This window comes from Saimiri boliviensis, chromosome 20 (genome assembly GCF_048565385.1).
Source record: "Saimiri boliviensis isolate mSaiBol1 chromosome 20, mSaiBol1.pri, whole genome shotgun sequence".
Classification (NCBI taxonomy): Eukaryota; Metazoa; Chordata; class Mammalia; order Primates; family Cebidae; genus Saimiri; species Saimiri boliviensis.
The window spans coordinates 5865965-5880768 of record NC_133468.1 but is presented as its reverse complement, the minus strand read 5'-3'; the positions used below and the strand labels follow the sequence as shown (position 1 = coordinate 5880768).

Below are 14804 nucleotides of genomic sequence, written 5' to 3'. Positions count from 1 at the left end.
TTGGGAGGCTGAGGCAGAAGAATTTTTGAACCCAGGAGGTGGAGGTTACCGTGAGCCGAGATCATGCCACTGCACTCAGCCTGGCCAGCAGAGTGAGACTCTGTCTCAAAAAAAAGAAAGAAAACGAAAAATGAATGAGAAAAATCAATATTGTTGTTTCATTATTTACTTTTGTCAGAATATACTTAAAAATAATGATTTCTTAATATATACTCAGCTGGTTTCAAAGGAGATTATCAGTCACAAAAAGAAGAAAATCTGAAGCTAAATTAAAGAGTTTACACTGATTCACAGCATCTATTCACGAAAGTAAGATGTGGACTTTGTCATTCAAATTGTGGATCTTGAAGCACATCCCAGCGAGTGGCTGTTTTGAGAGATGAGTAAAACCTTGTCATAATAAACGTATTTATGTTACCCTTCCTCCCAAACTTTGGATCCTTTGGAGAAAAAGAAAACTATAACCTCATGTTCCTCTCCAGGTTTCACAGATAGATTCTCTAGATCCACTGAGAGGGACGTCCTCATCCTGGAACCTAAACAGTCACGGAATCATAATGAAATGCTGACTCACAACATGCAGCTCTCGCTCAGCGACTCCTGCCTTTGGTTCCTTCCTCGTTTACTAGGAGAGGTGACTTTTCGTGTCTCCTAGTCCCTCACAGTCTCAGCTCATCCTGGTCCCTTGGAAAGCGCCTCTTTTCCGTCTTCTTCTTCCATAACAAACCTGACCTCCCACAAACTGCACCCCCAATTTCATGTCACTAACACCCTCTCATGCACCTTCACGTCACAGAAAGAGGTCAAAGTGTGTGGGTCACTCTTTTTCAACTCCAACCGCAGGCTGACACGCACATTTTTCAGAAATCAATTCAGCACTTGGTTTTCCTATTCAAGACATTGGGCTCTACACTGAGAGCACCACAGCATACATACACTTCAGGCTAGAGAAACATCCAGCTTTTCAAACTCTCAGCAATGCCACCAGCTGCTCCTCAGGGCACCCTGAAGGGACAGGCAGCACCAGGGCCCTGAGAAGGCAGGGAACTCTCACAGTCTCAGGAAAGATGAGTTGATGGTGCTCTGACAGAAATTCATAAAATCCATATGTTGATTATCTAAACTTCGATGTTCCCAGCATTTCTCGGAGGTAAGGGCAGCTTTATGGATGAGGCCACGATGGCCACCAAATGCATCATCCAGAAGATGGAGCGAGACAGACTTTCAACAATCTGTCACCATTAAAGTGACATCAGTCTGAATGCAAGACACTGACGGCAGAGGACAGGACTGAGAGGACCCGTAAGTGCCTGGGAGCATGAATTTTAACTCTTTCTGCGCGTTCTTGGATATCAACACTTCTCAGAACTGGCGTAGGCTTTGGGCCGTCAACTTCTATGTCAACTCTTGCCACGAAGTCTCCTCCTGAGTCTTGAACCTCTAAAATTAAAAAAGGCCATTCCTTCTGCCAATTTTTTTCTAGAAGAAAAAAAAAAAAAAGGTTATTCTTTTAGTTCAGAGACCAGAGCATCAGCACTCCAACACAATGCCCTTAGGGGCCACACAAAAATGTAGGCAAGAAGATTTTTTAAAGACTTAAAAGAGGACTGGAAATGAGTGCGGAAGCAGAAAAAGCAAGAGCACAGTCAGCTGGTAAGTGAGATGAGATCAGTGTAGAGAAAGTATCCCCATAGGCCCTCGGAGGTACTTGCTGTGGTCATGACCCAAAACAGTAAGCCCTCTACCTCACTGTCAGACCATTAGATACTTGACAGATGACTGGGAGTGTTCACACTCACTGACAGAGGAAATCAGTCTCAAATTTGTCGTGTATTCAGATATAGAGAAAAGCAATTTCCAGAAAATATTAACATGATATCTAAAGAGCCAAGCGGCTTCTGGAAAAGAACTGAAATTATCAGAAATTCTGGACCTTATGAGAAAAAAAATTAATATGTACTAGTATTGTTTCCAATATGAATGAAAGAAAAGCAGTTTGGAAAACCTTATCTTTTTTTGTTGTTGTTTTTTAATGGAAAGCCCACCCTATCCTACCTGTCCCTCATAAATGGCAGGTATCACGTGGTTGACCACAAAGCAGCCTGCCAGCCAAGGGACCACTCAGTGCAGGGAGCAGCTCCCACAGGAGCTCAGCCGGGTTCCTTGGAAAATGTCAGACTCTGCCAGACCACGGTGTTCTGTTCAGAAAGAGAAGACTCAGTTTCAGTAAAGCCAATAGCAGTAAGAATGTGAAATGTGTTAACAAATCTTTAACAAAAGCATTTCTGTTCATAGAAATGACATATTCTTGGAAGAGTATTTTTCGCTGTACATTTGTATTCACAACACTGAGAATCAGCTTGACTAGTACAGTGGTGTATATCTGGTTCATTGATTTTTTTTGGCAGGGACTTTCCAGACTTCACAACTTCAGTCACCAAAATCAAGAATGTCTTTCTGTTCTGTTTCTACCTAATTACAAAAAAGGAAGTGATTTATGAAAAGCAATATATTAATAAATAGCATTACTTATGTTCACATTACTGCCATTTCTAGCCACAAATTAAGAGTCAGGATTCAGGAGTTTAAGAGCAACCTGGCCAACCTGGTGAAACACAGTCTCTACTAAAAATACAAAAATTAGGTGGGCCTGGTGGTGTGTGCCTGTAACCCCAGCTACTCAGGAGGCTGATGCAGGAGAATCACTTAAACCCAGGAGGCGGAGGTTGCAGTGAGCTGAGGTCACACCATTGCACTCCAGCCTGGGCAACAGAATGAAGACGCCATCTCGAAAAAAAAAAAAAAAAAAAAAAAAAAAAAAAAGAAAAAAAAAAAAAGCGGATTAAGGAGAACTTTTCAATTGCTTTTCTACAAAGATAAATGTTAAATTCTTTTTGTGAGGTCATCTCTCTACCTAAATAGGCCAGAGAATTAAGCTGCTGCAGCCTGGAAGAGACTAATCTTCAGTTGAAGTGACAATCACATAAATCATACAGACCTCCTTTCTATTGTCAGGAAGTTTTAACAATAAGTTCTGCTATTAGAATAACGACTTCTCCATTCCCTTCAAAAAGTCACTAATATCTTGGCATTTTCAGATTTTATTTTAAAATGTTAAAAATTATATAAAGTTCACAACAAGTGTCTATGATCATGATGAACTGAATTCCTTCATCGGAGGCGACCAATATAACTGAGACCGCTGAGGCCCCCACGTGTGGAAATACTTGAAGCTATGGGAGTCCCACTGGACATCACCATCCGTGCAGGTCCCTGACATGACATGGCACCGTGCTTGCGTGCAGCCGAGGCACATCCTCCTTCATACTTCGAATCACTCCTAGATTACTCATAATACCAAACAGGGTATAAATGCTACGTAAATAGTTGTACATTATCAGGTAGAGAATAAGAACAAGGAAGAAACGCCTGCACACGTTCAGTACAAACGCAGCCGTCTTTTTTATGGGAGGGGCGTGGATATTTTTGATCCAAGCTTGGTAGAGCGTGAGGATGCAGGACGCACAGATACAGAGGGCTGCAGAGATTCCACACACACACACATTTTCCTTTGCCCTATTCAACCATAAAATGAAGGGAACTCAAAGGCCGCCTGGCAGGAGGGAGCTGACTTGCATGGCGGCCAGAAAAGTCTGGGGTCCAAATTCACCCTCAAGGTGGTAAAGCTTTAATGCCTTCCAGAGAACAACTGATGTGACTTCAAGTTTGTTGTGGACAGGACGAGGCTAAAATAAAACCTGAATTCTACACAAAGTCCAGAAATTCAAAGAAGTGCCCTTTCTAGAAATAAAAAGAAAACTGAAAAAAGTCTGACGGCATGTCTGTGAGGGTAACAACGAGCCTGTCCAGAGGTGGGTGGCATCGAAGACTGTTAATAGGAGCGGAAAGCCTGGGCCTAGGTCCCACCAGGCGTGAGAGCCCCAGGCTGAAAATCACCGAGGCTTTCAGTGCCTCCAGCATTTCTGCAAAAGGCTCTCTAGGGACATTTCCAAAGACAAGGACACATGGGATTCCTAGAGCAAAAAAGCCTCAGTCAATGTGCGCTTGCATGAAACAATTTTAAATATATATTTTAAAAAATGGAAACCACTCAAAGAAAGTCAGGACGAATCAACAAAAGTAACTGGTGGAAACATTAGTATCTCAAGAAACAGAAATCTGAAATAAACCACACAATGAGTTGGTTTTAAATACAGACCATGAAGTCTATAAACAGAGGAAAAGGCAAAATATTCATGAAGTAATGGTGAGCACCAAGAAGTATCAATAACTTGGTCAATCTCTAAAACCTTTTTAATGTTGGGGTTTCAAAAAATGTTTACAACTAAAATATCGGTCAAAGGTAATATGGAAGGAAAAGATGAGCATTTAAATGAAGAAAGCGACTGTGTTGCTTGAGAATCGAACAGAGCTCCTGATTCACTTTAGATTTGGGTAAGCAATATGTGATGAGTGGAAATGGAAACACAGGCGGGTGCAGTGGCTCAGGCCCGAAATCCCAGCATTTTGGGAGGCCGAGGCAGGTGGATCACCTGAGGTCAGGAGTTCGAGACCAGCCTGGCCAACATGGCAAAACCCGGTCTCTACTAAAAACACAAAAATTAGCCAGGCGTGGTGGGGAGCACTTGTAATGCCAGCTATTCAGGGGACTGAGGCAGAAGAATCACTTGAAACCGGGAGGCAGAAGTTGCAGCGAGCCGAGATCGCACCACTTCACTCCAGCCTGACAGAGTAAGACTCCGTCTCAAAAAAAAAAAAGTAATAAAATAAATAAAAAATAATTCTTTTTCTCTCTTTTGTCTTAGAGTCAATTTTGTCTGGTGTTAATATTGTGCATCATGTTTCTTTTGCTTTCTTTCTTTTTTTGGGGGGGGGATGGAGCCTTACTCTGTCACCCAGGCTGGAGTGCAGTGGCACAATCCCAACTCTCTGCAACCTCTACCTCCTGGGTTCAAGTGATTCTCGTGCCACCAAACCTGACTAATTTTTTATATTTTTAGTAGGGACGGGGTTTCACCATATTGGCAAGGCTGATCTTCAGCTCCTGACCTAGTGATCTGCTCACCTCAGCCTCCCAAAGTGCTGGGATTGCAGGCATGAGCCACGGCACTCAACCCTATTTTATGAGTTTTAAACTTTTTTAGGGTCAGAGTCTTGTTCCGTCACCATTCCTGGAGTGCAGCAGCACAATCATAGCTCACTCCAGCCTGGACCTCCCGGGCCACCACAACTGGCTGATTTTCCAAAACTTTTTTAGAGACAGAGTCTCACTGGGTTGCCCAGGCTGATCTAAAGCTCCTGGCCTGAATGAAGTGGTCCTCCCTACCAGGCCTCCCTAAGTGCTGGAATTACAGGCATGAGCCGCCAAGTCTGGCTAAGAATTCTTAAAACGAACCATTGCACATAGAAGACAAAACAATCTTAAGCCTAAACATATGTAACAATATAGCTGCGTAATACCCAAGAAAAAAATGATAGGATGTATAATTCCCCTTGTAAGAGAAATTTCAGATCTACAACCATCTCTCAGAAGCTGAAAGGCTAAGCAAAGAAAAATATGAGGAATGATTTCGAAGATTTGAACTACAGAGAAATAAACCAGAGCCGAGTACACGTAAGAGCGCTGCACCTGAGAGACAGTCCTTCTGAGCTCACAGGAGACGCCGACATCAGCTGAACACACCCTAGGCTACAGAATCAACCCACCTGCCTCCATCCCACACTCTGGCCGTGAAGGGGGATGTGGTTGCTGGGGAGAAAGCGGCCAAGTATGATAAAGACTCATTTACAAGTTCTCACCTTCATAACAGGACTCCCCACAGTAACAGAGTGACACTAAATGCTGGCTAGACCGGATTTAACCTTTTAACACCACTTCACACTGAAGTCCAAATGGCACAAATATTTTCCAGACCCTAACAGAGAAAGAAATCCCAATGGAAGGTCCTTGTATCTAATTATTTTGGCAAGTATTTTCTACATATTTCCTTTGTGCAAAAGACTGAGCCAGGTGCTGAGGATATGAAAGATATTCCCACCTTTAGAGCTTATGCTCCAAAGAATATAGACAAGGAGAGAGACGATCACAATGCCACGTGCACAGGGGGTGTGAGCAGCCATGGTGCTACCGGAACGCGGTTTATAGGAAGTCTGGGAAGAATGGAGGAAAGTGTCCCAGAAGGAGCCAGCCCAGGGAAGCTAAAGACAAGCAGTCCAGGCAGAGGCACTCACACTGGTGCGGGCAGGACTCGTCTTCTTCTGTACGGTCCTATGAGCAGACTGAGTACACAAGAGAGTTCTATAACCCAGGCGCGGGGAGAAGCCACGTGTGTCTCAGAGCAGACTGTGCTTCAAGCGAGGGTAATACAAGCAAACTCAACACCTTGGCAAGGGAGCTCTGGCTGTAAGTTGATATTCATTTATGGTTTGAGGGCCCAGAATTCACGGGGCTGGAGAAGAAATGAAGAAATATATCTTAACAGCTGACAAAGTCAACTAGTAGTTTCTGGGAGAAAAAGAAAAGGTGAATGAGAAACATCAATACACGGTGCGGTGGGAACAAAGAGCCAGGCTCATCACTGAGGTCCCGCAGCCCCACGCCACCCCGGCTGTGACGACAACTCTGGCCACCCCTCCCTTGTCACTCTCAGTGGGGATCTTCTCTTCTGCTCCCAACTTCCAAAGACATCACTGCTCCATTCACAGACTCCTGGACACCCCTAAAAAGTCTTCCCAGCCCACCTTTCACCTCAACCCTTTCCTTCAATCACCGGCTTTTCATCCAAGCTGAGGATCTGAAAGTAGAGGGGAAAAGCCAGGACAGGGGAGGTGGGGAGGGCAATCTGATTTTACCAGGTAAACAAGGGCCACTAAGAGGCACAGGCGAGGATTAAACCTCTCCACCAATGCTGGTTTGCAAGTAGCGGTCACGAAACTGGGACACTGAAAACCAGCAGCTGCTGACCCTGTTCCCTGCCCCGCTCCCTGCCATTCAGATGGTCGTCGTAACCAGGAAAGATGTGGAGTCTGGAATCACAGCAGCTGCAGTTGAGCATGTGGGAGACTCTTGCCTTCAGAGTTCATGCTAAAACTGCATTTCCAGGTATTTCAAAAGCTTATGTAAGGCAACTGTCAGATAAATGAGTAAAAAGGACTCCCCTTACCAAGTGAAGGCAGAGCCCCAAGATTGACTTGTTTCTCTCCTTCTTTCTTTTGATAAATGACAATAAGTTACATTCAGTCCCATTTTACAAAATTAATGAGTAGAGGGACCAGGATCTCTGAGCTTTCAGTGATTGTAATAATAGGGCTACAAACAAATTTTTATGATTTTATAAATAAATAACAATGAAATATAAATAATGACACAAAAAGTAAAATATTCAGATTTCAGTGTACACTGGAACATGTACTACGACAAAATGAGGAGAAGCTCCGTGGCGGTGCCGGTGTGAGGTGGAAAGGGGCAGGGAGCGCCGGGCCCTGAGAAAGGAGAAATCACGCGCTGATGCCCAGTGCAACTGTTACATCAAAGAAGGGCACCCGGGAAGGCTGCCTTCTCCCCACGGGCATGGAGCTGAGGACCTCGAGGCCAGCTGCACTGAGCACAGGAAGGCGGGTCTGGGAAGCTGTCCCAACACAACAGCCATGGGGAAGCGTCCCCTCCTCAGGCACTCGGACACTCCCTGGGTGAGAATAAGGCACAAAGATGCAAGTGACAGCAGACCTGACCAGAGCTCAATCGGTTCAATGACAACGAGTCTATGAGACGGCCTGTGTGTTGCTCAGAGCTACAGCTCAAAGTGCTCCAGAGGCAGGAGTCCTTGTCCCTGCCTGAGCCTCAGCAGAGACCTACCGACAATTTTTTCCTGCCTCCATCCAGCCCGGGAAAAACAAGTAAGATTACATCGAACTCACCATTATAGCTACTGAATTCTTCGGTGTCACTGCCAGTCATGTCTTCCTGTTTTCTCTCACAAATCCTAAGCCACTGCTTAACCTAAAAGAAAACCACAGAGGCTCTAACTTTCCAGATGTGGAGCCTATCCGACTCCAATACTACCACCCGTCTCTGCCCCATCCTCACGCAGTTGCTCTGGAGGGCAGAGAAGACAGCACCCCAGTAGCATGTGTGCCATGTCAGGAAAAGCACCACTCCCAGCTATGGGGGTGCGGTGCAAGAGAGCGGCTGCCCCACAGCTGCGCCCGAGGCGGCTGCCTCTCCACCGCGACAGCCACCCGGAGACTCACAGGGGGAAGCGCTCGCTCGCTCTGGGATTCAACTCTAAACGCGACGTCTCCTAGGTGAAATCATCACAAACCTGCAACAACAGAGCAAAAGAGAGGTGAGGAAGACAAAGCCACAGGCAGCCTGTCACCTGCACGGATGCTTGGGGTGTTCTAAGCCATCTTCAAGAACGCTTGCACACAAAAAAAAATAAAAATAAAAATAAAAAAATAAAAAAAAGAACGCTTGCACAAAAATATGTTGTGGTGCTCTCAGTTGAAGACAAAGCACAAAGCTTACAAGAAGTGAAGGCCAACCAGGAACTCCATGAAACAAACTAGCTTTGTGGGGTCATTTGAAAAAAATCCAACTATTAAATAACAACAACAACAGAGCAAAAGCATCTCACCCCATCCTGATGTCACTCTTGAATCCCGTGGTGCATTTCCGCAGTTTGAACCAACAGACTGCACAGGAAAGGGTTTCGCTGCACTCAGCGGGTTCCTATGTAAGGCATTAGAATCTGGGTTGCAGATGGAAGAGGAACCCGTCCATCCGGAGCCAGTATTTGGTCCCAGATTCCCAGCCACAGAGTTCTGCACATGTTCCCCCAGGACAGCTGGACAGAGACAGCCTCCTGAGAAGCCACAGACTGTGGCACTGCCAGCCTGGCACTGAGACAAGGTGACACTTTCAGCTGAAGGGAATGTTCTTAAATTCCTCTGAGTGAAGGAAGCTGTGCCGGGAGGGGTCACATCAAGAGTGCAGGCACCGCAGCGGGCAAGTTCCGCATCTCAGCTGCAGAGCCGTGAATGGTGCCGCTGGGAACAGGTCCTGGTCTCCGAGCTCACTACTTGCAGCTGACAGAGCTGTAAAGATGATTCCTTGATCTTCATCCACCGTCCCCCGGTAGGACACAGGGAGGTGTGAGTGGCTGATCCCGTCTGATGATTCAGACCTGACTTGCTCAGGAGAGCCAGCCTGACTGGGTCCACTTCCTTGAGGCAGGAGGTCAAGTCCACCTCACTGGGTTCCAACAGATGTCCACTTTTGGAGGAGGGATCTTCACATGATCGAAGGTTGGGCTCTCCATCTTTAGGCTGGCTACTCAGAGAAGCGGTTTGTCATTATTTCATAACAGAGTTGTTTGGATCATAGATGGCAATGTTCCTTTTCCTGTGTTCTGAAATCAAATCTTTTCTCTCAGTTTCTCCACAGCCTATTCCTCCGATGGGGCTGGGCTGGCTGGAACAATTGTGCTCGTCTCACTGGTGATATCACTCTGACTGTGACATTTTAAAAAATAATCAAGATAAACAGAATATCACAAATTCAAGTCATGCTGGTATAAACTCAGATAATGTAATAAAGAAATCTACATGGGTTATTTTTCTGAAATAGATGTGGTCTACACAAAAGAGTTATCTTGCAACTGGGAAAGCAGGCTATTAGAAAGTTTACATTTGTTTCTTTGCAAAAAATATATGAGGAAAATAAACAGGACATATACACCAGTTGCATCTGAAATTTACATAGATAAAGGATGAGAGGCAAGTAAGTTTTTGAAAATTTAAGAAACTTGTGTAAACTTTATAATGAAAATCTAAATACATTAGTCATGGGGGGAGTGGGGATCAGAGGGGCAGCTGGCTTGCGGCTTGCGGGGCCCGCCCGCCATCTGTCCCTGCTGCTGCCTGTGCTTGAGGGCACTCATCCCTCTCCTGTGTCTAAACGTGTGTGGCTCTATTAATGCATGACTTATCGCTGTAATTCCACACCACTGGACATTTGGGAGAAGCTTAGTACAAGCGGTGGATAGAATAATGTCTCCTCTGGCTCCTTCTAAGCCTGTTCGCGTTAAGGCTGGGCTTGGCATGAGCACCGTGGCTCCTTCCAGTTACGGAGGAGCCCAGGCCCTGGGGGTGGCAGCACAGCATCTTCACAGGCTGAGGCTCCAAACGCCGTGACCTGCCGCTCTGCAGACCGAAGTCAGGCTATACTTTCACCGTCAGAGGCTATGCTGATCAGCAAGCTCACTGCTTCCTTTAAATGCTCTTATTCCTTCAGATTTCATTTCTCTCTTTTGTCACTTTTCTTCCATCATTTCTATCACACTTCTTAGTCTTTACTCTCAAACAGGCTGGTATTTATCATGACTCATTTATCAGAACATTTCTTTTTTTTTTTTTTTTTTTTGAGACGGAGTTTCGCTCTTGTTACCCAGGCTGGAGTGCAATGGCGCGATCTCGGCTCACCGCAACCTCCGCCTCCTGGATTCAGGCAATTCTCCTGCCTCAGCCTCCTGAGTAGCTGGGACTACAGGCATGTGCCACCATGCCCAGCTAATTTTTTGTATTTTTAGTAGAGACGGGGTTTCACCATGTTGACCAGGATGGTCTCGATCTTTTGACCTTGTGATCCACCCGCCTCGGCCTCCCAAAGTGCTGGGATTACAGGCGTGAGCCACTGCACCCGGCCCTATCAGAACATTTCTTTTGCTCAGGACAGAATTTTTAAAGTGGACAAGCAAAGCCTAACATCCCTTCCAGCCCTGCAATACTATGCAGTCTACACAGAAGTAGAAGAGTGCTCTTCTCACTCATTGGCTTTGCTTCAAGAAATGGGCCGGCTTCTGTAATGATGAAGACCAGCTCACTCAAACCTTGGTTCCCATGAAATAACTGAAGAGCTTACAGAATACAATGATAGTCCCAAAGGGATCTGATGTGACTGACCAACATACACAAGGCAACCTCAGAAACACCATCAGGAACAATGAAAATGGTACAATCAATGTGCTCATCCATATACGTACAGCCAGATCTCAAGTTTCAGTCATCTCTTCACATTTTGTTTGCACGTAAAAGATGTGTCACAGGCAAGGTCCATGACCCCTCTGCCCTCCTCATTTTCATAAGCCACATTCCGTGTGAGATTCATTTCTAAAAAACAAAATTCCAAAACTATCCATTGACACATACAATGACTCAAATGATAAGACATTCTCACATAATTGTTTTATCTAGATGACTGCCTTAGTTATCAACAGTATTGAAGTCTGCCCAAAATTTGTTGGAAAAAGAAAAATCCATTTCCCCAAATAAAACCTCTCTTTGATGGCAGAGAAGCCAACCGTGCTCATAAAAACAAGTCAATAATTGAGAATGAGAAAGAAAGAAAAAGAATGCTAAGACATAGAAAGGTACATTTCTGCTAGAACTCTGATGAAAGATACTATTTCTGAGCAATTCTCCTTCCACTAGTATGTTTGAAATTTTGTTTGAACTATGGAACACATATTTTAACCTAAAAGATTGACAGAGGCCACATGAATATATATCCTATTCAAAATGTACAAATACTTCTTTTTTTTTAATAGTTATAATGACAGTTTATTATAAAGGATACAAGTGACCCGCCAGATGAAGATACACAGAGCAGCAAGGTGTGGAGGGGTGCTGGGTACAGAGCTTTCGTGCCCTCGCAAACTGGCCTTTCTAGTATTTCAATACATTCACCAAGCAGGAAGCTCTCCAAGCCTTATTGCTGAGAGATTTTATTTACGTTTCATTTTATAGGTATAATTGGTTAAATCAGTGGTCATGTAATTGGGCTCAATTCTAACCGCCTTCATCTCCCCAGAGATTGAGAGGGCAAAAGTTCCTACCCTCTAATTACATGATTGGTTTTTCTGGCAAACCTCCTTTATCCTGAAGCCATCCAGCCAGTCTTCCAGCCCCACATCCATGAACCGTCTTGCTGGCATAAATTCAGGTGTGGTCCAAAAGGGGTTGTATGAACAGCAAAAGACACTCTCATTCAGGAAATGCCTAGGGTTTGTGAAGCTCAGTGCCAGGAACTCGAGACAAAACCCAAATGTACTTTTAAATTATACCACAAACTTGGAATTTGAGAATGGTTAGTACCCATTGGAAGTGGCTGGTACCTATCTAAAAGCCTCAGTCCAAAGTGAGAGGTGAAGAATATTATTTTAACATCCTATTACAGAGTGAAGGTGCAGCAGAACTACTGCAACGTCACATGAGTTCAGATAGGACAAACATGGTCTTTAAATTGGGGTGTGATTAGTTTTAAATATTCTTAGATTTTTTTTCACCAAGTTAGGTCATTTTAAGTGAAAGAAAATGATGGAGATCAAAGAAATTGTCAAAACTTTGCCTCCCTGATAATTAGCGACACAGTTTTAATATTTGTTATAAACACCCCGTAGCGACTGCCTTTAGTGAACCAATTTAGATGAGATTCCCTGCGTTATCGAAGCCATGAGAACAATGGCATATAATGAGAAGGATATTTTCCTATTTTGAAAGGTTTGTGCTTAGAATCTATGTGCTTATAAATCTTAACAGAGGTTTGGAAAGGAATGATTTATCAGTTAAAAGGAATACTTGAGTCATCAGCGCTTCTGGTGGGGGAAAGGAAGTGACCAGAAAACCACTTAATAAAAGCGAAAAAACTAATACTGTTCCTCTGAGACACATTTTTACTAAAATTATATTTTCTTTTCATTTCAAGATCAGAATCAAAGGCAAATTTAACTACAGTGAAAATAGCTGTTTTCAATAATTGAGTCTCTCAAATATGATGTTATGCATGTAGATAACATAATACGGTTTCTTTAAAGTAATATAAACCTAACCATATTCACATAGTTACAGATGAGCAAAGGTGTTTTAGCATCTAGTGACACGTTTAGGTAGAAGGTACCTATTCTTTAACTGTATTACTTTAATTATGATCTAAATAAAAACGTTTCCTTTATTCTGTTTTTCAAGCCCACTTACCGTCTTTTTTCAATGGACTCATGACATTCACATGTTCTGTTTTCATAAGTTGGTGATGAAAGCGTATTAGGTGAAATTAATTCTATGGTCACTAATGGGATTCAGAGATGCTGTGTCCACAGTTTCTCAAAGGGACACTGTAGGAGTCTCAGTTTGTAAACATCCATCCGTGTAAAAAACTGTCTCTGCATCTGATGCCACATGCTCATGCTGATGAGGAGACTGTGCCTCCTCGTACAGGGTCAGTCAGGTCAAAACCACTTTTGTGGGCATTTGCATCATGAAAATTACAGAGATGAGTGTCACACTAGCAGCCTGAGGGTCTTCACTGGAACATCTTCTCTTTCATTTTCCTTTAAAAAAAATCAGTAACAGATTCAATAGTAAATTTTATGTTTCATAACTCATTATAACATTTATGGGAAAACTCAGTTGATATAAAAGGTTTCTTATATGAAGAAACAATATACAGTACTTACCGCATTCCAGACTACCTGTGAACCAAAGATAAGCAGTTGACCAAAACCAAAATCTGTGATGTGGTCAGGAGAAATACACAAATCAACAGATTCAGATACTCCTGGGCCCCAGACACCAACAGATTCAGAGATCAAAAGTGGGTCCTGTGTATCCATTACACGAGAGAATGATAGAAATGACAGCTTAACTTTTGTCATTACCAATCCATGTCTCCACAAGGGTGGCCAGCCCATTAGTGTGACCAGCTTCCTAAAATTAATATGGATAGCAGCCCCTGAAAACATAGATATCAGTACCTTTTAATAGGAGTAAAATAGTGGATACTACAAATGCCCCTGAAAAGTCCAGTAAAATTTGTATCAGACACAGCAAATTTATCCAGTGCCTTAACCTTATGGTCCCTGTCACATTTTTCAAAGTGGCACATCTTATTCTCTCCTAAAATTGTAACTGCTGAAAAGGGGCTCAGATGTCTTCAATACTGCTTGTGGACATTGGGCTGCCACCATGGTGTCGAGGACAATAAAACCCCAAAACAGCAGTTTCTTCTGCTGTAAGATGAGCAGCAAGGAGAGTAACCTGATGAGGCCCTGCTTTCTAAAGTTACAACACCAAATTTTTGAATAAAATATGCTGAAAGACTTAGATGGGAGGCTACTTGAGGTGGCTCACACCGGTAATCCCAGCACTTTGGGAGGCTGAGGCAGGCGGATCATGAGGTCAGGCGATCGAGACCATCCTGGTCAACATGGTGAAGCCCCGTCTCTACTAAAAACACAAAAATTAGCTGGGCATGGTGGCTCGTGCCTGTAATCCCAGCTACTCAGGAGGCTGAGGCAGGAGAATTGCCTGAACCCAGGAGGCGGAGGTTGCGGTGAGCCGAGATCGCTCCATTGCACTCCAGCCTGGGTAACAAGAGCAAAACTCCATCAAAAAAAAAAAAAAAAAAAAAATTGCAAACCTTGGAGGAAAGTAAGGATCTGACTTCCTGAGTTGCCACATTTTAACTTTAAAATGTCCAGTTTCCAACCAAAACCAATCCAAGGCATGCAAAGTAACCAGAAAGCACAACCTGTCAAAAAGAACTAAGTAAGTGAATACAAAATGTGCCTGAGGGCGGGGCGCGGTGGCCCTGCCTACAGTCCCAGCACTTTGGGGGCCCTGCCCAGCGGATCACAAGGCCAGGAGATCAAGACCATCCTGCTAACATGGTGAAACCCCATCTCTACTAAAAATATAAAAAATTAATAGCCGGGCGCGGTGGCTCAAGC

At 43.9% G+C, this 14804-nt stretch overlaps 1 long non-coding RNA gene across 1 annotated transcript; it reads right to left on the bottom strand.

Moving 5' to 3' along the window:
• Nucleotides 1-139: 139 nt before the first annotated feature.
• On the bottom strand, nt 140-13394 carry LOC120360390 (uncharacterized). Its single transcript, XR_005576901.2, has 7 exons — nt 13054-13394; nt 11064-11190; nt 8658-9534; nt 8272-8342; nt 7939-8020; nt 2056-2198; nt 140-1479 (listed from the first exon to the last, which is right to left on the bottom strand). It is a non-coding gene; the product is annotated as an uncharacterized LOC120360390 (long non-coding RNA).
• Nucleotides 13395-14804: the final 1410 nt, after the last annotated feature.